The sequence below is a fragment of the Suncus etruscus genome, chromosome 8, assembly GCF_024139225.1.
Source record: "Suncus etruscus isolate mSunEtr1 chromosome 8, mSunEtr1.pri.cur, whole genome shotgun sequence".
NCBI lineage: Eukaryota > Metazoa > Chordata > Mammalia > Eulipotyphla > Soricidae > Suncus > Suncus etruscus.
The window spans coordinates 27,304,755-27,328,496 of NC_064855.1; the positions used below are offsets into that span (position 1 = coordinate 27,304,755).

The 23,742-nt window shown below is 40.0% G+C and overlaps 1 protein-coding gene and 1 non-coding gene across 2 annotated transcripts in view; one reads left to right on the top strand and one right to left on the bottom strand.

Annotated features, from left to right (window-relative positions):
* Positions 1-23,742, bottom strand: part of ARHGAP32 (Rho GTPase activating protein 32) — a 254,003-nt gene that overhangs the window by 188,592 nt on the left and 41,669 nt on the right. The window lies entirely within an intron of this gene.
* Positions 4,111-4,217, top strand: LOC126017134 (U6 spliceosomal RNA). The gene has a single exon (XR_007498803.1). It is a non-coding gene; the product is annotated as a U6 spliceosomal RNA (small nuclear RNA).

A 23,742-nucleotide genomic window follows, 5' to 3' on the forward strand; every position in this document is an offset into this window, starting at 1 on the left:
TTAACCAATCTGTAGCTATTCTAATTTACTTTAAGTTTACAAGCTTTATTTACTACCGACCATAAGCTGTGGGGCAAAGCACGTAATTTTAGCCACAATCCGCTACATTCAGATTTGCCCAAATCACACAAAGCAAAGAAGGCTGTGAGTTCTTCCATTATTTACCTGAGAACAAAGGACCAGGAAATGGGTCAAAATTTAAGCCACATCAAGCTTTATATAATGCTGCGCTTCCTGGTCCAGTTTTTGTATTTTTGAAAACTCAAAAACTTAAAGTTAAGAATATAGTTGTATTATTGCCTTCCTTTTGACAAAAGTAGACTTTAATTATAATGTCCCATTGGTTTAAATTTTGCATTTAGCAAAAGCCTTCACAAACTACCAACTTCACATACTTGGATAAAGTATGGGCCTTGAGAAATTAGTAAATAAGTGATGCAAGACATGCATGGTTTAGGCTTCAATCATGTGGAAATGGATGTTTGGGGGAAATATCACATTTACTCTAAAAATAAAGCACTCAGTAAATCTTTGTTGGGAGCACAGGGGGGTTCTAAGAAATGCTCAGGGGGCCCAGAGGCACTCCTAGAGATTCCCCACACCCACCCATGACCTAGTGCTACTGTGATCAAACTAAGGTTTGCTACATGCACCTTAACCCCTGTCCCCTCTAATGGCCCCTTGGATAATAAATCCTTTAAAAAAATATAATAAAACCTTTATTCCAATTGAATGTTCCCAGTGATCAAAAACTGAAGTAGCAGAGTGAGCTCTGAGCACTTTCATTGTATTATGAACAATGCAACCAGCACTATGAGCAAACCCAAGGCTGCCACAGACACTGCACTTGGGGGGGGCGGATGTCAGGGAGACAGCCAGGGCTCCAAAGGGGTATGCAGGGGAGGTTCTCAGAAAAGAAATCCCTTAATCAAAACCATCACGCTGGTGTTTCTGAAAAAATCAAGAGACTTAAGTATCACCTTGGCTAGAAAAATATCTGTAGATTAAGAAATACAAATATATAATATTAATGTAGCCAAGCGAGCAACAACAAAAACAACTATACATAAAATTATATTTGTGTAAAATTTTCGTTTGTTCTTGAGCCACACCCAGCAGTGCTTAAACCGTACCCCTGGCTTTGTGCTCAGAGATCACACCTGGCAGGTTCAGGCGACCACATGGAGTATGGGAAGGAACTCAAATTGACCATATACAAGGCAAGTGTCTTTCCTGTTGTACATCAACCCAACAACAAAATTATTTGTAAGTCTTTAACTAAAATGCCCAACAAGTACTCACTAAAGAACTAGGATAGCAGGTAGCAGTGTCGTAACGAAAGTAAATACTGCAAAAGGGGCTGACTGAGTGCAGGAACTTGAAAGTTTAACATCAGAGCTCTTAAGACTTCCACATTCATTCATAAATATTTTATAAAACATACTTTAAGAGATGTACTGATTTCTTTTCCTCAGTCCATATGCTAGGAGAAGTGCTTCCTAGGAGACTTAAAAGCAATTGTTGGGCATGAATTTTTAAATTCAGGAGGCTTTCAGCCTTGATCCAGAGGGTCCCAAAGTTACTTGGCTACAGGCACCTTTTCAGTACCGGCCCCTCCACAGGCCCTTAGAAATCAACCTCTTTTAACAAACACGCAGAAAGTGATCCTGTTTGCTCCCAGATTTCTACTGGCCCCCTGAATCATTCCAGCATGACCCCCACACCACCACACCATACTTGCTTTATTCTCCCATAACGTACACAAAAAAACCTGTTTTCAGTTACTTAATAAAGCTGTAAAATTTGATTTTTATTCCATCTTGACCTCCACCCAAATCACAGATCCCTTTACTAAGCATGCCAAAAGCACTTTGAACTCCACTATGCAACCAACAGGCATTGTGAAGAAAGAAGAACTAGCACTATTTGCCAAAGGACACCACTATTGTGTCAAATAATAGACAAACTCTGGTTACCCAAATTACAATACTTGGCAGATATTGCTCCAAAGTAAAACGAACCTACCACTTCAGGAAAATAACCATGACTATTTGTAGCAAATCATCCAATTAGGACTTTATGGGTTTTATAATTTTGTACTAGTATCTGAGACTAAAACCTTGATATCTTTTCTGATGAGCTACGGAGCAGCACTCACACACTGTCTCAAGGCAAAGTCACAATCAAGGTGTCAGTGACCAGATACGGCTCCATCCATCAGGTCCAGGAACAGGACTTCCAAGCTCATTCAGCTCCTTGGACAAATTTAGTTAGCTCTAGGTAGTTACAGAAATGAGGCTTTTAGGCCAGTGAAATAGCATGGAGGTAGGGTGTTTGCCTTGCACGCAGAAGGACAGTGGTTTGAATCCCGGCATCCCATATGGTCCCCCGAGCCTGCCAGGAGTGATTTCTGAGCATAGAGCCAGAAGTAACCCCTAAGCGCTGCTGGGTGTGACCCAAAAATAAAAATAAAAAAAGAAATAAGGCTTTCATGTCCGAGCCAACCATTTTTCCAGAAGACACATTCTGAGAACCATATTGCCCTCCTGTCTCTAAGCCAGCCTTGGTGCATCTCTCCCTCTTCCTGCTTGCACTCTCTTGGACTTCCCCAGCTGCCATCAGCCTCAGAAAAATAACCTTGTATCAGGAAGGAGAAGCAGCAGTACAGGAAGGAAGACCCTTGCAGCTAATCCCAATTTGACCCTTAGGAGTGTTCCGTGAGTGCAGAGCCAGAAATAAGTCCTGCGCACAGTCAGATGTGGCCTAAAACCCTGAAGAATAGTAATAATAATAATAATAACAATAACAACCACAATAATAATAATGAGCCTGAGTCATTAGAATGTGTCTTCCACATCATTCATCTCAAGGTCAACTGATTGGGATCTTTTCCTACCAAGATTCCTCCTCCACAACAATAATGAAATTGGTGTATTAGAATAGCCAAGAAAGGGGGCCCCTTAGGAGCATTTTGCTCCCCTCCCTGTATGGGCCACTCTAGCCAGCGACTGTATGTCCCAAGGACAGAGAGAAAGGAAAGCAAGTCTATTCCTATGAAGCAGCTGACCCCCTCCGAGGACTATGACTCAAAGCCTCCCTAGTACCTTTGCCAAAACATTTAGAACTACAGTTCCAGATTCTTCCTATTTGCCTTTCCTTTCTCACCACCAAATTCAGGTCTGAACAGCTCTCTTTCAGCTATCTGGATGCAATTGTTCTTGGTCGCAGTATGGAGTGTTCAAATCTATACACATTTGTCAAAAGAAGCCAAACTTTTGCATTTCCAATATTTTAAGTTATATTTCCATAAAAATAAGTAAAGAAATACCAATGTGGCTTCAAAGAAATAAAACCTTACCTTTCAGAGATGTGGTCTGAGGTCATGATTAATGAAATTCTATAAAAGCAGACATTGCTTTAAAATAGTTTTAGATGGGGCCTGGAGAGATAGCACAGCGGTGTTTGCCTTGCAAGCAGCCGATCCAGGACCAAAGGTGGTTGGTTCGAATCCTGGTGTCCCATATGGTCCCCCGTGCCTGCCAGGAGCTATTTCTGAGCAGATAGCCAGGAGTAACCCCTGAGCACCACTGGGTGTGGCCCAAAAACCAAAAAAAAAAAAAGTTTTAGATGAGGGCCAGGCATGAGGCCTAGCGGTAGCATTTGTCTTGCCTGTCAGATCTTGGTTCAATTCCTAACACAGAAAAAATAATAATAGTAACTTCCACCCACAATAATCCTTGGTGGAGGCAAAGACTTTTGGGTAAAGCAAAATTGGTTATTATAAAAATATTAAAGTTAAGTGAAGAGAATATGGGAATAAGTGAATATAGAAATAAGTAAAGGGAATTTGGGAACTCTTCATAGTCAACTTTTCTATGCAGTTAAAGTGTCCATCATTTTTAACCTAACTGACTCTTGGCAGTAGATACAGAACAGGAGTTCTAACAGATGATAGGTTTAACCACATTGATTAGGCCTCTTTGAGCATGAGTTTGTCTAATTCTAGTAACAATGCAGCCATACACAGTCCTTAACCCAGCAAATTCGATGTGAGACTAAAAAAAGCAAACACCCATGCAAGGGGAAAGCTTCAATAAACCTTTTAATGCAATGCTCGCTTTGGCAGCATATATACTAAAATTGGAACGATACAGAGAAGATTAGCATGGCCCCTGCACAAGAATAAACCTTTCAATGCAGCCTGTCTCACAGTGAAACATTTGCAAAAATTTAAATGCCTGTGACTGAGATCACAGGCATGGTCTATTCATGTAATGAAAATACATATAATAGTTCAAATAAATTACATGTTCATCTGCTAACATGAGTAAACATCCAAAAATAATAATAATAAAAAGCCACAAAGTGATAACTATGACACTCAGTACATATAAAGCCACAATGTATACTTTGTGATACTACACGTGTGTCTCTATGGAAAGATCTGTTCACTAGAAACTAGATCTCTGTTTACTATCAGTATAGGCATATACTAATTTACCAAATTCAGAATAATGGCTACCCCTAGGTGAATGGAAAATAAAATTAGAGATTTTATTCAATATAAAATGTTGGTAGGTTTTTTAATTCTGTATGTGTTTATTTTTTTTAACTCTAAAGCAAGACAGTAAAATATAAAAAATAGATTCCCTGGGAATCAATCTCAAGGGAGCCTTTCACCTGCCCCTCACCCCACTCTCTTCTCAAAACCCCCTCCTCGACAGAATGACTCCACTTCTCCTGGATCCACTAACTTGAGTTTTTTAATTTTGCTGTTACCTCTGTCAATCACCGCACCTTGCCCAGGCAAACTTCTACCCCGCATTGGCAGGGAACTGGGGAAAGCGGTGTCGGGCTGCCGCCTCCCACCCTCGACTGCCCTGGATCTCTGCCTGCCTCCTCCTTAGCTCCCTCCTCCAGGGCTGTGTGGAGGACAAGACTGGTATCCCACTCCCCTTGCCACCCCAGAACATCACAGAAGTCTCCCCACCACCCTTCTCCATCTTTTTTTGTTTGAGTAAGTACAGGAGACAGAACAGCAGTTAGGGCAGATTCCATCCCCAAACCACTTGGCTGGCCTCCTGGGTAAAGCAGTGGAAGTCCCAAGTATTGTGGTCCTCAGGACCAAGCACCTCAAGCCAAGTATCCCAGGGGAGTGGCCCCAGGCCCTTCTGAGTATGACTTGCGAGCTCTATCTGCCCCCCAAAAAGTAAAATTACGGGGCCGGGCGGTGGCGCTAAAGGTAAGGTGCCTGCCTTGCCTGCGCTAGCCTTGGACAGACCGCGGTTCGATCCCCCGGTGTCCCATATGGTCCCCCAAGCCAGGAGCAACTTCTGAGCACATAGCCAGGAGTAACCCCTGAGCGTTACCGGGTGTGGCCCAAAAACCAAAACAAAACAAAACAAAACAAAACAAAAAAAAAAGTAAAATTACTATGACAGTCCAAGAGAGAAAGAACATGGTACAGTAACAAGCTTAAATGTGGGCCTGATAACCAACTCATCATGCATTTCAAATGTTACTAGTCTAATGGATCTTGAAAAAATACCACCCTAATTCTCAGGTAGCCTAAACCCAATGAGGAGTATCCATAGGAGAAAGAGAGAAGGCTGGTAGCCATGGAGAGTGCTGGTGGGGAGGGGGCAGTGATCAGTCGGCAGCCACCAACCAAGAAGATTTGGCTCCAGCCAAAATCTAGAAGGGAGAATCCAGAAACTTCCAGATGGAGTTTGATCCTGGATTTCTGATTTCTCTGGGGAACTGTGAGAAAACAAAGTTCTATAGTTGGAGTCACAGTTACAAGAGTTAATTGTCTGACCCCAGTTTGATTCCCACTACATATGTCATCCCTGAGCACCAGTGATCCCTGAGCACTGAGCCAGGAGTAATCTCTGAAACCACCCATCCTCCCCAAAATATACAATTGTAAGTAATGAAGTTTGTGGTCATTTGGAACAGAAATCAGAAAAGTTCATCACTTTCTAGACTCTTCCACCATTACAACCAGCATGGAGCCTGCCACTTCGACTGAACCAGCTCTTGAATATCACTTTCTCTGCTCCTTATACTCTTGCCTGTCCTAAGCCATGTATAATCAGTCCCAAAGTGGGCAGCATCTATAGTGAAAGTGAGTGTGCACAATTATTGCTGTTTGCTGCTGAAACTCAAGGACCCACAAAATAATAGGGGGGTGAGACACAGATCTCATTACAGTGAGTGTGTTAGAGCTGAGTCCAAATCACTGAGCTTGGTTTTCAAAGAAAAAAAAAAAAGAAATTCTACCCATAGGTAATGGTGACTTATTTTGGAAAAACAAAAAGCTGGCCTCACTTACTTTTTGGTAAAAAATTAAACTACCCTGCAGCACAGGGTAGTTTTTCCTCCATAGCAGAATTGGATTCTTACATCTAAAATGACCAGTAATTGAATAGGTACCAGCAACCACACCCTGTGCATGCGTGTGTCCTGTGCATTGCTGGCTCTACTTTCAACTAGGGGCCACTCTGTTAAATTTCAAACAAATTACAGTCAAAACCAGCCACCAGGGCCCGGAGAGATAGCACAGCGGCGTTTGCCTTGCAAGCAGCCGATCCAGGACCAAAGGTGGTTGGTTCGCATCCCGGTGTCCCATATGGTCCCCCGTGCCTGCCAGGATCTATTTCTGAGCAGACAGCCAGGAGTAACCCCTGACAACACCAAGTGTGGCCCAAAAACAAAAACAAACAAACAAAAAAAAAAAAAAACAGCCACCGGCACATAATGCAGAAATGAGGTGAAGTACTATGGCAAATGCCAAGAAATAAAAATGTTAAAATGGAAAATCTTTTTTTTTTCCCCCTTTGGGGGCTATCAGTCTTAAGCAGAACATGCATTTACATTTCTTTGGATAGACTGCAATCTATTTGGATATAGTACAGAATTCATAGGGATGTTTAAGATACATAGGACAGTTCCAAGAATGCAGACCTCCTACTTAATTAAAATCTGGCACTAGGTTTAACTAGAAGAGTTTCTGACTTAACCTACCATCAACCCGTTTTATTCTAGGTAAGCAAAATCATACAACTAGGATTCTACTTAAAAGACCCTACTATTTTTGTTTCCCCAGAAGTCTTAACTATTTTTTTGTTCTGTTTTGTTTGGGGTGGGAGGGGTCCATGTCCGGCAGCACTCAGGGGTTATTCCTGGCTCTGTGCTCAGAAATCACTCCTGGCAGGCTTGGGGGGGGGGGGGGACCATATGGGATGCCAGAGATCAAATTCGGATTGGCCATGTGCAAAGCAAATACACTACCCACTGTGCTATAGCTCCGGCCCCCAGAAGTCTAAACTGAATTGAAATTATTTTAATTAAAAATTCAGCTCAGATGCTAAGTATACTCCAAACTACTCCCGATTAGGTGCCCAGGCCTCCAACGTACTTGCTGGTGCGCGGCCACTCAGTAGCAAGGGAGCAATAGTGGGGAGCACTGAGGTAACTGGCACTTCCGGTACTAATGCGAAACCTGGGAACCAAAGAACTTAGTTACCCTTCAGAGTTCCATTAAAGAAGATGCTGCTGGGTCTGGTTTCTCTGTTAATGATGTCCTCTGTCCTCTCAAGTAAAGGCACTTATACTCTCGCTTTTCTCAAGGGCTATACAATACACAGAAATACAAGGTCCCTGTTTGGTTTGTTCGGTTTGGTTTTTGCTTTTGGGAGTCACACTTGGCAGTGCTCAGGGGCTACCCCAATGTTCAGAAAGAAAGCGCTTTCTTCAACAACATAAAAACAACACAGGTGGTCGATCACCTTGCTATGTGCATCTGACCATCCAGAGCACAGGCTATTCTAATGGCGGGCTGCAGCTGCACCCGTTTTTCTTATAATCAAATGTAAGCACGGGACTGACTCTCTGTGAGCAACAGCCATCCCACTTGCCAGCCTGCTTTTCCTGATACTATCTGCCAGCACTGTATGTTTCTTGTACCATGCCACACTTGATTTAAAAAAAAAAAAAAGTGAAAAAGTACTTTTCACTAGCCTTCAGCAGTGAAACACTGGGAATCGTACTTGAAAAGGCAAATTATCAAAAGACCCTGTATCTGCATGTTATTTAATCAAATCTTTTTTCTGTCTGTGCACACGTACTGTACATATAATATGCATGTCTTGCTGGAGGTTGAAACTAAGGCCTCATGCATGAGAAGCGAACACTCTACCACTAAGCTACACACCTAGTCCCAAAATTCTTTGTGTGTATAAATGAACAAATCTTTATAACAATTTGTAACAAGTTGTACACAGGACATGCAGCTTATTATACAATTTTCAAGTTAACTGTATGAAAAATAAAATCAAAAAATTTTTCTTTTTTCATTTTTATTTTTATTTATTTTTGTAACCCCGGCAGTGCTCAGGGGTTACTCCTGGTTCTGTGCTCAGAAATCGCTCCTGGCTCCAGGGACCAAATGGAATGCCAGGGATCGAACCTGCAACCAGCCTGGAGCAACTGCTGTAAGGCAAACGCCCTACTGCTGTGTTAGCCCTAAAGAAGTTTCTAAGTTTAAAAGAAAACTTAGAAACTTAGAAGTTTCTAAGTAAAGTATGTTCTATAGATAATAATCAGAATGTCATTAAGTGCTTTATCAACTAAATTATAAACAGGATATTCTTTAATCATTCATTGTTACAGTATTGTCTTTGTAAAGCTACTCTGTACATCTCATTATCTTCTTAACTCATATTCAGAGGACTCAGGAGAAATAATGTTTTTTTATTGTTGTCTCTTGGTTCATTAAAATCTGTGTTTCACATAATGAAGCTAGTTATATCACCACAGAGACGTAAGACTATAAAAGGAGTAAAATGACACCACAAAATGTTAACCATAAATAGCTTGTATAAGCATAAAAGATTATCTAATCAATTTGATATCTGCAACTTTACTGATTCAGCATGTAATTTTATTTTATTGAACCCACTTTAACACCAATAAAAAGACCAACCACTTCACGGTGGTTTTTGTTTGGTTGGTTGGTTTGAAGACCACACTTGTTCATACTCAAGGCCATGCCCAGCTCTGCGCTCAGGGGTCACTTATTTGTGGTGCTCAGAGAAATGTGATGCTAGGGATCAAACCTAGGCCTCCTGCAAGCAAAACATGCACTCAGCCTATTGAGAGTTCCAAAAATAAATATCTTAATATGTTTATATTTTTCAAAGCAAAAATGCTATCACTTCCTCATTAACTTCTTAATGCCGATTGAATAGGAAAAATTTACTTTTTGAAATTAAAAATGCCAGATAAATTGACTATATTTGCAGAAAAAAGATTTAACGTACTCGAGCTGTAATTGCCAAATACCTTCCGAAAATTGGAAATACTAATCATAACTATCAAAATACAAAAACAGAAGCAGGGAGCTAGCTGAAGTTCACCTGCTTTTCAAGGCATTAAAAGTGAAATATGGGGGCCCGGAGAGATAGCACAGCGGCATTTGCCTTGCAAGCAGCCGATCCAGGACCAAAGGTGGTTGGTTCGAATCCCGGTGTCCCATATGGTCCCCCGTGCCTGCCAAGAGCTATTTCTAAGCAGACAGCCAGGAGTAACCCCTGAGCACTGGCGGGTGTGGCCCAAAAACCAAAAAAAAACAAAAAAAAAAAAGTGAAACATGGTAACTCCAACATCTTTATTTTAAGACACTAAGGTATACTGGGTTTCCTAATTATCCTAAAAATCATTCTAGTATTTCCCATTCTTGTTTTTTTTTTAAATGTATCAAAATAAACTCTCAGTCTCTGATATTTGAAGATGAGATTTTGAATCTTCATCAAAACTTAGTCAGGAGCTAACATTTGTCTTAAGACTGAAAACATTTCAGTGAATTTCATCTTAAATGCAGTTCCAAAAAGCCTAAAAAGAACCGGAGAAGTGGTCCACAGGCCCTGAGCAAGCACTTTGCAGGCTGGAGGATCAGGTGTGATTCCTGGAACCTCATGATCCCCCATCACCGGTGGAAGCAATCTCTGAATACCATCAAATGTGACAGAAAAACAACGATTTACAAAATCAACTACTAAAGACATTTCATAAGAATCAAACTATTTTTGTTAGCTTTTATATTCAATATAGATGTCATTAAAAACAGGTATTTGTGACTAAAAGGAAAGAAACTTCTGGAACCATGTTTTCGACCATTTCCCAAACATGACCATTTCCCAAACATGACCACTCCCTTTGCACCTTGTCCTAGGTTCTTGTGCATGCCCCCTTTGGGATATTCTTGTGGGTTACATGAGAAATTCCATTCTAGAGAATACATTCTCTGTCTAACTGGGTACTCTCTTAAGGAGAATTGGCTTAGAAATCAAATTAGAATCCTGTCGTTCTCCAGTTGCTCTCTTTCATAAATGTTTTGTCTCTTCATTTTGAATGATTTAGTATAGAGATGAAAATGCATCCTACTGAAAATAGTCTCTCTCAGATTCAAAGAAATTACCCTTTGTTTTCAAATCAGCTATGAGGGAAATAGAGTTTGCCATTTATTATGCCCAAGGAATACTTCTGACAACAAAATTCTTGTTCACTTTAGAACTTGCATTATGATAGGAAAGATCATAATGTAAGTAACTATGTTTTATTGCCAAAAAAGATTCCAGAAGGGTCTAGAGGGAAACAGCGTGAAGTGGCTACAATAGAGTAGGGAGAAGATAAACTTTGAAATATTCACTGACAGCGTAGGTAGAAGCGAGAGGAAAAGATGTCAGAGTAGCCCAAGATTTCTGCTGATTCAAGGTTAATTTTCAGTTTGCTCAGTTATAGTTCTGACTTAATCCTAACTTTCCCAAAAGCTGAGCAAAAACCAATTCAACCTTCATCTCCCACCTTAGAGACCCAACATGTGGAATTTGGTTATAGTTCCTGTGCATGTTGGAAACCAAGCAGGTGACCTTTATGTTAAAGAATTTTTCTGGGGTTAGAGCCCTAGTACACTTGCCTTGCAAATGGCTGACCCATTCAATCCCCTGCACTGGAGCCCCATCAAGAGTATAAACCTAGGAGTAAGCCCTGAGCACAGTCAGGAGAGGGCCCCCACCCCCCAATAAAAAAATTTAAAAAATTTTTACTAACTTTAATACCTTAGGAATAATTTCAGGTTTTTGTTTTGTTTGCCCTTCAAGAATAATTTCTCTTCATTTTGGGGTTTTGGTTTTTTGGTTTTGGTTTTTGGGTCACACCCTGCAGTGCTCAGGGATTAATCCCGGCTCTCTGCTCAGAAATTGCCCCTGGCAGGTTCAGGGATGCTGGATATGGGATGCTGGGATTCAAACCAAAGTCCATCCTGAATCGGCTGTGTGCAAGGCAAACACCCTACTGCTATGCTATCTCTATGGCCCCTTCAGGAATAATTTCTGATAACTAACCTGAAATTAGTTGGTCCCTGTGCCCTCTGGGATCCTCTCCTTAACTTGCTCCTCTCATTTCTCATAATCCCTGAGAAGAAACAAAAGTTCCAGTGAGGAAGCAGCAAGTGAAAAGAATCCATCTTGAGTGATTCTTCACTGGTTTTCAGGCAGCTGGGTTTACTTATCACTTCAGGCCCCCAAAAAGAGATATCTCAAAATGTCATCAACGGGCACTTTCACACGTGTAAGATTACTCTGATAGACTGACGACATTTAAAGCAATCAATTGCCTTCCAGAGCACTAACTTGATTTTTTTTTTTAATTCTGGGCAAAAACTTGGCCTTATTTCATCACCAATCCAGCTGTACTGAAGTTATCCTGTGATAGTTCCCATCTCCTTCACAACTCCCTTATAGCAGTCATGGCAGGGTGGAGTCCATGGCCTCTGCACTTTGGGGGTAGGGGACCTTCAATCTTCACTCACCTCACTGTGTTAAGAGCTCCTGTTTTCCATCCCAAAGCCAACAGAGAACTTCAACACCACAGACACATCTAAAATAACAAGACTTTTCAACCATGTACTAAAATGTTCTTTTTTTTTTTTTTTTTTTTTTTTGGTTTTTGGGCCACACCTGACGGGTGCTCAGAGGTTACTCCTGGCTGTCTGCTCAGAAATAGCAGGTACCGGGGACCACATGGGACACCGGGATTCGAACCAACCACCTTTGGTCCTGGATAGGCTGCTTGCAAGGCAAACGCCGCTGTGCTATCTCTCCGGGCCCAAATGTTCTAATTTTTTCCAAGAATGTGCTAGCAGGGCCAAAGGGTAGTTCAGAAAGAGGGCTGAACTCTGGTTTGAAAGTACAAGGCTCTGCTTTGCTCCCCAGCACATGATGATATCCTGTGCACTGCCAGGAGTCATACCCCCCCACTCCAAGCACCTTCAGTCTTCATCCACTCACACACGCACGCATACGCACCCACATATTGCATCTTTTTTTGGTTTTTCAGCCACACCCAGTGATGCTCAGGGGTTACTCCTGGTTATGCGCTCAGAAATCACCCCTGGCTTGAGGGACTATATGGGACATCGGGGAAGAAAATAGCATGCACAAGGCAGAGGCCTTACCACTTGCGCCACTTCTTCAGCCCCTACATCTCTTTTTTAAAATAACACAGACTGACTCTCTTCTTTCTTCATGCTCTGCCTAGGTCTAATTGTCGCCAGTTTCCAGAACTCTTCTCAGTAGCTAACGTTGCTTGCAAGCACCGATTCCACTTTGCAGAGACCTCCCTTCTCACTATCCACCTCCAGAGTAGCTCAGGAAGAACTACCATGGAGCCAATAAATCAAGTTCCAATAGGCCCAACTTCCAGTAGTGTTGGCTACAGTAGAGTCTGGGACTGCGGTCTGCAGGGCACTTGTCCTCACTACCACTTTGATAAACACTGCTTGGTCAACCTCAACTGACTTTCCTACAATACAAGCTCCAAGAGATCGAAGTCCTGCTCCACTGAAAGCCCTCCTGTATGCTTTCAAACCACAATAAGAGTACACTTGTAGCAGGTGAGCCTCAGCATTATTTCCTGTTGACCACATTGCCCACATCACTGTCCATGTAGTAACTGCCTTTTCCCCAAGCCTGTTCCTCGATCCATCTGTATTCTCATGGCATCTCATGGTCTATCTGGAAAGACCGGGTCATATTACCCAAATCCAACTCAAATGCCAAAATCCATAAAATTATTTTTCCCCAAACAAAACATTGTAGGTTTTTACACACATTACTTTTTACGTATTAAATATTTTTAAAGTTTTGGGTTTTTTGTGCGCGTGTGTGTGTGTGTTTTATTTTGTTTTGGTTTTGGTTTTTGGGTCACACTTGGTGATGCTCAGGGGTTACTTCTGGCTCTGCACTTAGAAATAGCTCCTGGCAGGCTCGGAGGACCATATGGGATGCCAGGATTCAAAACACTGTCCATTCTGGGTTGGCTGCATGCAAGGCAAATGCCCACCACTGTGCTATTTCTCCAGCCCCTTTAAAGTACTTTTACGTATTTTTTCAAAAATACTTAAATTCTGTAAGTGAAAAATAATTATGGGTTTTGCAACTATCTATAACATTCTGTGGTTTCTCAGACATCATTTTATTTCTTTAAAAACTTCTCCTGGAGGCTAGGAAAATGGTTCAAAGGGCTGAAGCACAGGCTGAAAATCATGAGGACCAGGGTTTTATCCCCAGTACTGAGAAGAACAGCACCACCATCATTACACAAAAAAAATTATTTTCTCTCACTTTTCAGAGGGAATATTCATTTTCTACATCTTTCCTAAATATAAAAAGTTAGTAGGGTCAGGGTTGTCGCTTAGAAGAATCTTTGTTTTGTAAGTGTGAGGTCCTAAGTGTCATGCTTGGCATCACAAATAATCATATAACTACATTAAGTCTATAAATAGAATTCTGGTAGAATTAAAGAACTAGACCCCCAGTTGTAAATTCTATTTGTTAAACAATGCTCCCTATCTTAAAATATGTCTTTTGAATAAATAAAACCACCAAATACTTAAACCAAATTATTTCATTTTTATACTGTAAACATTTCCCCCCACTTATAGCTGATAAAGGTGAGTAAACAAAAATGAACTCTACACAGATGGGAGCTTATAAAAAGCATCAACTAAACAGAATTGAACCCTATTGCTTTATAAATCTAATTTTATGTTTTCAAATTCCTGGAAGAGACTGAAAAGGACTGGTAGTAGGTCCAATTTAAAGATTTGAAAAAATCCGTTAGTGAATCCATCTGAACCTGGGCATTTGTTTTGGGGAAGACTTTTGATTACCATTTTAATTTTCTCTATAGTGATGGATCTGTTTAGATATGCTAGTTTATCCTGGTTCAACCATGGAAGATTATAAAAGTCCAAGAATTTATCCATTTCTTCCAGGTAAGTTCTCTTTCTTTGTGGCAATGAGTTTCTCAAAGTAGTCTGATTACCCTTTGAATTTCTGGAGTATCTGTAGTGACCTTTCCCTTTTCATTTCTAATGTGGATTATTAAGCTTTTCTCCCTTTCTTTGGGAGTTTTGCTAGTGGTTTATAGATTTTGTTTTTTTGTTTTGTTTTATTTTTCAAAAACCAACTTTTGTTTTCATCAATCTTTCAGATTGTTTTTCAGTTTCTAATGCTTTGATTTCTGCTCTAGGCTTTGTTATTTCCTATTTTTGGCTCATTTTGTTGATCACTTTCTAATTTTATAAGCTATGTAAATTGAAGAAACTGAAACACTCCCAAATAGTTTTTACAAAGCTAACATCACCCTGATACCAAAAACAGAGATGCTGTAAAAAAAGAGAGAACTACAAACCAATATCACTGATGAGTACAGATGTAAAGATCCTCAACAAAATCTAGCAATTAGGATCCAACACCTCATCAACAAACTCATACAATCTGACTGAGTAGGTTTCATTCCAGAGATGCAAGAATGGTTTAACATACATAAATCAATCAACATAATACACCATATTAACAAAACAAAAAATAAAAACCATATGATCATATCAGTAGATGCAGAGAAAGCATTTGATAAGGTCCAACACCCATTTATGATAAAAACTCTCAAGATGAGAATGAAAGGAACTTTTCTCATTATAGTCAAGGCCATTTACCACAAGCCTCTGGCAAATATTATACTCAATAGAGACAAACTAAAAGCCTTTCTTCTAAAACTGTTACAAGAAAAGGCTGCCCTCTCTCACCACTCTTATTTGTCACAGTACTGGCTTGTTCATGGATTGGGACGATTAACATCATTAAAATGGCATTATTCCCCCAAAGCATTGTATAGATTTAATGCAATTCCTCTAAGGATAACCAGGACATTCTTCAAAGAAGTGGACCAAACACTCCTGAAATTCACTTGGAACAATAAACACCATGAATAGCTAATGCAACCTTTAGGAAAAGGAAGATGGGAGGCATCACTTTGCCCAACTTTAAATTGTACTACAAAGCAATAGTCATTAAAACAGCATGGTATTGGAATAAAGACAGACCCTCAGATAAGTGAAATAACTTGAGTATTCAGAGAATGTTCCCCAGACATACAATCAAATAATTTTTGATAATGGGACAAGAAATGAAAAATGGAGCAAGATAGCCTCTTCAATAAGTGGTGTTGAGATAATTGGTCAGCCACATGCTTACAAAGCAAACTCCATCTAACACCATGCACAAATTCAAATGGATTAAAGACCTTGATATCAGACCTAGAACCATAAGGGATATAGAAGAACACGTAGTTGTAAAACACTCCATGACACTGAGACCAAAGGCATCTTCAAGGAGGAAACAGCACTGTCCAAACAAGTGGAAGCAGAAATAAACGAATTGGACTACATTAAACTGAAAAGCTTCTGCACCAAAGGAAATACTGACTAAAATAAAAAGGCCACCCATAGAATGGGAGAAACTATTCACCCAATACCCATCAGATAAGGGGCTAAAATCTAAGATGTACAAAGTGCTAACAGAACTTAACAAGAAAAAAACAACCCCATCAAAAACTGGGGAGAAGAATGAACAGACAATTCCTCAAAGAAGAAATACAGATAGCCAAAAGGCACATGAGAAAATGTTCTACGTCACTAATCATCAGGGAAATGAAAATCAAAACAGCAATGAGGTACATCTCATGCCAAAGAGACTGGCACACATCACAAAGAACAAGAACAATCAGCACTGGGAGGGATGTGGGGAAAAAGGAACTCTCTCTCATTCACTGCTAGTAGGAATGCCTTCTAGTTCAGCCTTTATGGAAAACAATATGAAGATTTCTTCAAAAAACTGGAAATTGAGTTCTTATATGATCCAGCAATACCACTCCTAGGGATATACCCTAAGAATACAAAAACACAATACAAAAATGCCTTCTGCAAGCCTATGTTCATTGCAGCTCTATTTACAATAGCCAGAGTCTGGAAACAACCCTGACAACAGATGAGTGGCTAAAAAAAACTGTGATACATCTACACAATGTAATATTATGTAGCCATCAGAAAAAATACAGTCACGAAATTTTCCTGTAAATGGATAGACATGAAAACTATTATGCTGAGTGAAATAAATCAGATGGTGAGAGATAGATATAGAATAATTTCACTCACCTGTAAGATTTAAGAAAAATAAAAGACAGTATGGGAAAAATACCCAGAGACAATAAAGATGAGGGCTAGAAGGACCAGCCTGTGATATAAGCTTACCACAAAGATCGGTAAGTATATAGAAAAATAACTACAACCAACAACTATCATGACAATGGTAGTGAGTGACAGAAATAGAATGCCTACGTCGAAGACAGGCAGGGGTAGGGGAGATGGGGGCAAAGTTAGTGGGAAGGTTTCACTGGTTAAGGGGAGTGTGTGTATACATATATATATATATATACATATATTTTTTTGGGTTTTGGGCCACACCCGGTGACGCTCAGGGGTTACTCCTAGCTATGTGCTCAGAAATTGTTTCTGGCTTGGGGGACCATATAGGACGCTGGGGGATTGAACCATGGTCAGTCCTAGGCTAGCCCGGGCAAGGCAGATGCCTCACTGCTTGCACCACAGCTCTGGCCCCAAAGGGAGTGTACTTTTTATGACTGAAACCCAACTACAAAAATGTTTGTAACCATAGTGCTTAAATAAAGATACTAATTTTAAAAAAATTTTTTGATCTATGCCTGACCAATACATTCTTGAAAATATAACTTCATCAGTTTAAAAACAAGGATCTCGATGAGAGCAGGTCTGCTTTCTACAATACTGAATCACTTTTAGAACACAAATTCGCCTGAAAACATCACTTTAATTCACTAAGCATTATCAGAGGTAATGTTTTTCACAGTATCACTTCAATGTCTCCTAAAAGGAAGCAAAGTATGTGCAAATCCCCTCTTACCTCCCACCCATGTCAACTCCTTCCATCAAATATCATATTCCTCTTACTTGGAACACCTTACCGTCTCCTTCCAGGGAACTCCTAAGCACTCTCTTTCTTTCTCTATAAACTCAACTCCTCTCTTCATGCATCGTGTTCTAGTCTAAAGAGTTAGAAGACAAATAAATATTGTGGTGTGGATGCAAGAATTCAACAAAATTCTGCAAATTCTGGAGTCTAACTGCCTGGAATTCCAACTGCAACTCAAGCACTTACTGTTCAAACTAAACTACTTGCTTTTCCACAAATACCCCTCACCCCTCCTCAGTGCCTGCCTCTCTACCTCAGGTGAAATGTAACTGTCATAACTGAGTCAGCTCTTCTCCGCCAGACGCATCTCAAGTCACTTCTTGCTCTACACGTTTTCTTTCTGTTTTAGTTCAATTCCCTCAGTGTCTTATAGGATAGTATAAGCTAATTTTGCTTGGCAGCAGAGATTATGTGATTTGTCTCTGAACTTCTTAAGCAAGCATTAAATCTATGTGAGCAAACCAAGATATAAATAATCTGTGTGATTATATTGGCTATTTATTCCTCTCTTCTTCCAAGCCTAAAAGTCTAAGCAAAAGGTTTAGGTTTTGGAATTGAAAAGGAAGTACATGCCTTGCATGTCTGAGGCCTTGGATTTGATATCTGGTACTGCAGAGCTCATAAGCATGACCAAATGGGGCCTCCACAACTGGGAAAAAGAGAAAAACTTCTGTGTTCTTTTCTATTCTCAGTCATTGTAAGCATAAGGGATCAATGCACAAATATTTTCCTTTTGGGGGGGGGGTACATTCTAGTACTCAGGGGCTACCCCTGGCTCTCTAGTTAGGGAACACACTTGACTCTCTGCTCAGGAACCACATCTGGCAGTGCTCAGGGGGCAAAGCTGGTGCCAAGATTCTAACAATTGTCACAGCTGTAGCTACTATCTTTTCTATCTCTAATATAAATGGAATTTTTTTTTCCCAGATCTTCAAAAGGCAATTCTGAATAAATTTCAGAGGCTGTCCTTTAGAAGCAACATTCCCATGGAGGACATGGAAAGTAATGTTGCAGAGAAAGCTGGGCAGCCAAAAAACAAAAAGATGGCTCAACTTATCATTAAGAATATGAATTTAAGAGTCAGACAATACTGAGTTTGAATTCTGGCTCCACTGTGGCACTGGGAAATTTATTAAATTTAATTAATTAATTAATTTTATTAACTTTATTAAAGTTCTCTAAGTCCTCATATATAAAAAGGCTAGTAATAGAAACTTTAGGAGCTGAAAGGAATAATGAAATCATAAAGTCACATAAGTACATGGTTTACCTAAAGTAAATGAATACTAGAGAAAATGTTTCATTTTATTATTCAGAAAGTAACTTCCACTTTTTTAAAACTTCATTCGGTTTTCTTTTGTGGAGAAAGGTAAAAGAATTATTGGAAAAGCTTAAAGCTGTGAACAATTTTGACATGAAGAGTGAACAAATAAACTAGATATTCTATTGACTTCAGTGAAAATAAAATCTCTTTAACAAATTCTTATAAAGATGACCCTTACTACTGTTAATGAAGGGGTACCATGCATATTACTTTATCTCCTTTCAGCACCCAGTCCTTGTCCAGAGTAGAAAGTTTTCAACTATCGTTTTCATTATCATATTGGACCCTTCTCGAGCTTAACTGCGCTGCTCCACTATTTGTGGCATGTTTCCTACCAATAAATGGTCCTCCTGATCTTTGTCTCTGTGTCTGGATATTCTTGCCATACTATCTTTTTTCCTTATATCCCACAAATGAGTGAGATTATTCTATGTCTCTTCCTCTCCCTCAGTGTCTAAAAGGAAAAAAAGGGAGGGAGGGAGGGAGAGTGAGGAAGAGAGAGTGAGAGGGAAAGAGAAAGAGAGAGAAGTAAAATACCTTCCCCAGAGGCAGACAGGAGAATGGAAGGGAGGAAAACTGGGGGCACTGGTGGTGGGAAATAGGCACTGGTGAAGAGGGTTTACATTGTATGATGAAAACTCAATTATGAACAATTTTGTAACCACAGTGTATAAATAAAGTATCTAACTAATTTTAAAAAATAAAGGAAAAAATAACCCTCCAAGGTCACAGGACACAAATTTGGGTTGAACTATTCAACAATAAAAAGCCCAGTGATAAGCTAAATCCAAGATACTGCCTTTCTATATTAAAAAAAAAAAGGATTCAGTGATGTCTAAATGAAATTTCAAAAATGTCTAGATATGCTAATCCAAGTACTACCAGTAATAAACCTATTTAGAACAGGGTAATAACATCCATGGAGAAATGGAGAGTTGAAAAGGTTGACTACCTTCAAGAACAAAAACAGGAGGCCAGATAAGCTGGATGGATAGCCCCGACACCAGCAGACGGCTAACTGTTCTCTGCTGAAGTCTCTCCAGAGCACTGTTGCTTTTATTGACTTATGCCATTATGTCACTGCTTATTGTTTAAGACATATATTTCCACACCTTTTTGGAAATAATCTGTCACTATCAAAGAGTATTGCTTTTTAGTTCCTCAAAATATAAATTAATTCTCAAATAATGCTTATTATAAAATTCTACATCAGGGCCAGAGAGATAGTCCAAATAGGGTAGGGTACTTGCATGAAACCAACAAGTGTTCAATCACTGGCACCCTATATAATACCTCAGGAGTGGTTCCTGAGTAAAGAGCCAGGAGTAAGTCCTAAACAGTGCCAGGTGTGGCCCAAACACCAAAAAATAAATCAAAATAAAATAATTTTCAGGAGGCCAGGGAGATAGCTAAAAGGGACATACCTCATCCTGTTCAAGAAGTCAAAGGATGATAAGTCTAATTCATAATCTTCAATACTAAAACCAAACCCAGGATTTCACAAAAAAGGGTAATTAACAGTAACCCTAATGCTTATGACCAGCATTCTGGAGGGGCTACTACTTCCGTATAAACAATGTTTTGTTTTCTGTCAGGCAGACAGTACAAAGGGCCCGTTAAGGCTCAGGATTATCTGTGCCAAACTAGAGAATTTCATGGAACTAATAAGCTATGTTTTAAGATATATACCTGAATAATTTGGGGGAGCATGCCAGAACATTTACAAAGATAAAAGGAAATCAAGCACCTAATCTTGTTAGATATTAATAAGCTCTTAATAATATTTCATTCACTTATTTCATCAACAAAACTTTACTAGAGCCCACCAGAACCAGATACTACACTAGACCCTGGGAATAAATCAATTGTATAAAAACCTTTGCCATTAAAGGGATCAAAGGCTTTAAACAGCAACATCAACTTAAGCTTGTTTATGGTCACTTGAGTTTGTTTATGGATGAAACTTCAAGTTAAAATCCTCTCTGATTTCAGTCTGAATGCAGATCCCCAGTGAGGAGGTTTCAATTTCATACGGGAGATGGCTCACTGGTGTGGAGCTTGCCTGGCATGTGTGAGGCTGAGAGCTGAATTCCCAACACCAGATGGCCCCCTGGACACTGCAGTGGTATCCAACCTGTGCACAAAACTTCGAAGAGTTGTTAGCACCATTCAGTGTGGGGCCCCCAAGTAAAACAATGTCTCACAGAGAAGCACCCAAGCATAACAGAACTAAAGTAAGGTCAGAAAAATTCAACTTTAGTACCCTGAAGAGGAAAAAAAAAAAAAAAAGAGAGAGAGTCTGAGGGGCCAGAGAGATAGCACAGCAGTAGGGCATTTGCCTTGTAAGCAGACCGAATCCTGGCATCCCATATGGTTCCCCCTGCCTGCCAGGAGCAAATTCTGAGCACAGAGCAAGGAGTAACCTGAGCACTGCCAGGTGTGATCCAAAAAAACAAACAAACAAGCAAACAAAAAGAGTCTGAGAATAAAGAAAGTAATGGCTCAGCCCATCAATAAAACCCTGAATGGTTTATAACCAAAACTACCAGATTGAATTCAAAGAACCAGAGAATCCTCTGTTGATGAATTCTATTTCCTATTGTATGGGGGGAAACAAAAAGCAATACCTCAAAATGCAATAAACAGAGGTATAAGATCAAATGTCTGGGAAAAACGAAGGCCCTATAAATCAGTGTTCAAAGAAACAGATGAAAACTTAATCTCCTAGACATCATCAAATGATGAACATCATTCTCTCCTTGAGACAGAACTACTTTTGTTAGAGTTACTAGTGGCAACCAGAGGCCGGGGATGAAATCTGAGGATGACCCATCCTAGCAAGTCCAACCCTTAGATTCTGTAAGCATTTCAAATAGATTTTTTGATCAGTGGTAACACAGGTTGGGATTTTAAAGTTTTTCCTCCTGCCTGTCTCCTAATGAATCTTCTGTACTATCAACTCTGTTAAAATATGTCTTTTTAAAGAAGATGTACATTCTGAGTGAGTCGGAGAGGGGTGCCAAATCTAGTGGTGCTCAGGGATTGTTTTGTACTGGAAATTGAACCCAGGTTCCCTGTATAAAAAGCATGTCTCCAGCATGAGCCCCTGGCCCTCGATTTGGTATTTGATGGCAGCTGACTTCATTTCAGTTTAGAGGTAGTACTTGCCCCCTCTTCCTTTCTTGCACAAGTCTACCTTCCACTCTGGCATACTGGCATAGCGATGTTCATTCTCCTCACTATTCCCCTCCAGGCTACGTAATGCTTGGCATCAAGCAAATGGCTAACAATGTGCATTCAATAAATTGAAAACAGTTACAAAATGCCTTCAATAATTCTCAGAAGTTAATTGAAAATAATCACATTCCATGTAAACAATCCGTGGTTTAAGATCAAGGGTATTTGGGCATTACAAATGAACAAGATACACAGACCTAGTTCCATTCATCATTCATGGCTGGGTAAAAGACAAGTTGCCAGCAGACGTAAGATTTTAAACAGATTAATTAAATTCATTCATAGGTGTATCTTCTTATGCATTCATATTTCCTGTTTAACAACTTCAAACAACTTCAAAAAAAAACCTATGAGACTTTTGAGAGGATTTAAAAGAGAACTCACAAACAACAAACATCAAAGGGGAGAAAAATACAACTACTGTGACAATATTTTCTCCAGCAGAAAAACGAGCCAAACCTTATTCATCTATCTTCAAAGAAACGAATCTTTACAAAGTTTGGGAAGAGAGAGTACAGTGGTCAGGCCGCTTGCCTTGCATGCGGCTGACTAGAGTTTGATCGCGAACATCCCAGATGGTCCCTCCAAACCCCTCCAGGAGTGAGCTCTGAGCACAAAACCAGGAGTAAGCCCTGAGCACCATCCAAAAGACAAATCCAAACATTCAATTTATTTAATCTTCAATTTCTATGTTAAAGGAAAAAAAAAAAAAAAAAAAAAAACCAGAGCCCGATATGGGTAGCTTGCATGGAACACATGTCCTGCATGCAGATGGCCTGGATTCGATCGTGCATTGCTCCAAGTACCAATAGAAGTAATCCCCAAGTACTGAGCCAGGATCTCTAAGCACTATCAGGTACAGCCTTCAAAACACACCTGAAAAAGAAAAATATTTCACTTAAAAATATGAAAGGTAGGCCATCTTTCCAGCAAAAAACAGCCCAGCTCCTCTACCAAACTCCTAAAGGAAAGGATGGCAGACAACTCTTCCCAGTCAGGTCTGATCCCTCTGGGGCCTTCTCTGAATGAATGGGACAGAACCCCTTTCTACATAAACCACGGCAGCCCAAAACCTACCCTACAGCTTCCAACAACAACAGCCTAGCTCCACCACTTAACCTTATCGAATTATCAAGCCACCAAATTAGTTTCAGATCTAGAGATCCTGGACACCTCAAAATTTTATAGTAGTGTCAGCCCAGTACTATCAATGGAAATCTGATGAGAAAGTTACATAGAAATCTACTAAGCTCAGTAAATATAAGGCTCCACTAGCACCAACCACAGTGCTGTAAGTCCTTAAACACTGATTTTAGCAACACTATGGAGAGATAGAACTATTATTTCAAATGGACTCTTGTTGACTTAAGTTTTGATAATTCCATTTGCCTTTGTGCTGTAACAAACAACATAAAGTAAATTTGTGCCGCAAGCGGACAAGCTAGAATGGTAGGAGAAATTGGGGACACTAGTGAAAAGGAAGTCTTACTGGTGGTGAGACTGGTGTTGGAACATTTAACTAAAATAAGTATATTATGCCTAAAATAACTATTTTATGAATAACTTGGTAAATCACAGTGCTATAATTTAAAAAAAAATTTTTTTTTTTTGGTTTTTGGGCCACACCTGGCGGTGCTCAGGGGTTACTCCTGGCTGTCTGCTCAGAAATAGCTCCTGGCAGGCACCAGGGACCATATGGGACACCAGGATTCGAACCAACCACCTTAGGTCCTGGATCTGCTGATTGCAAGGCAAACGCCACTGTGCTAT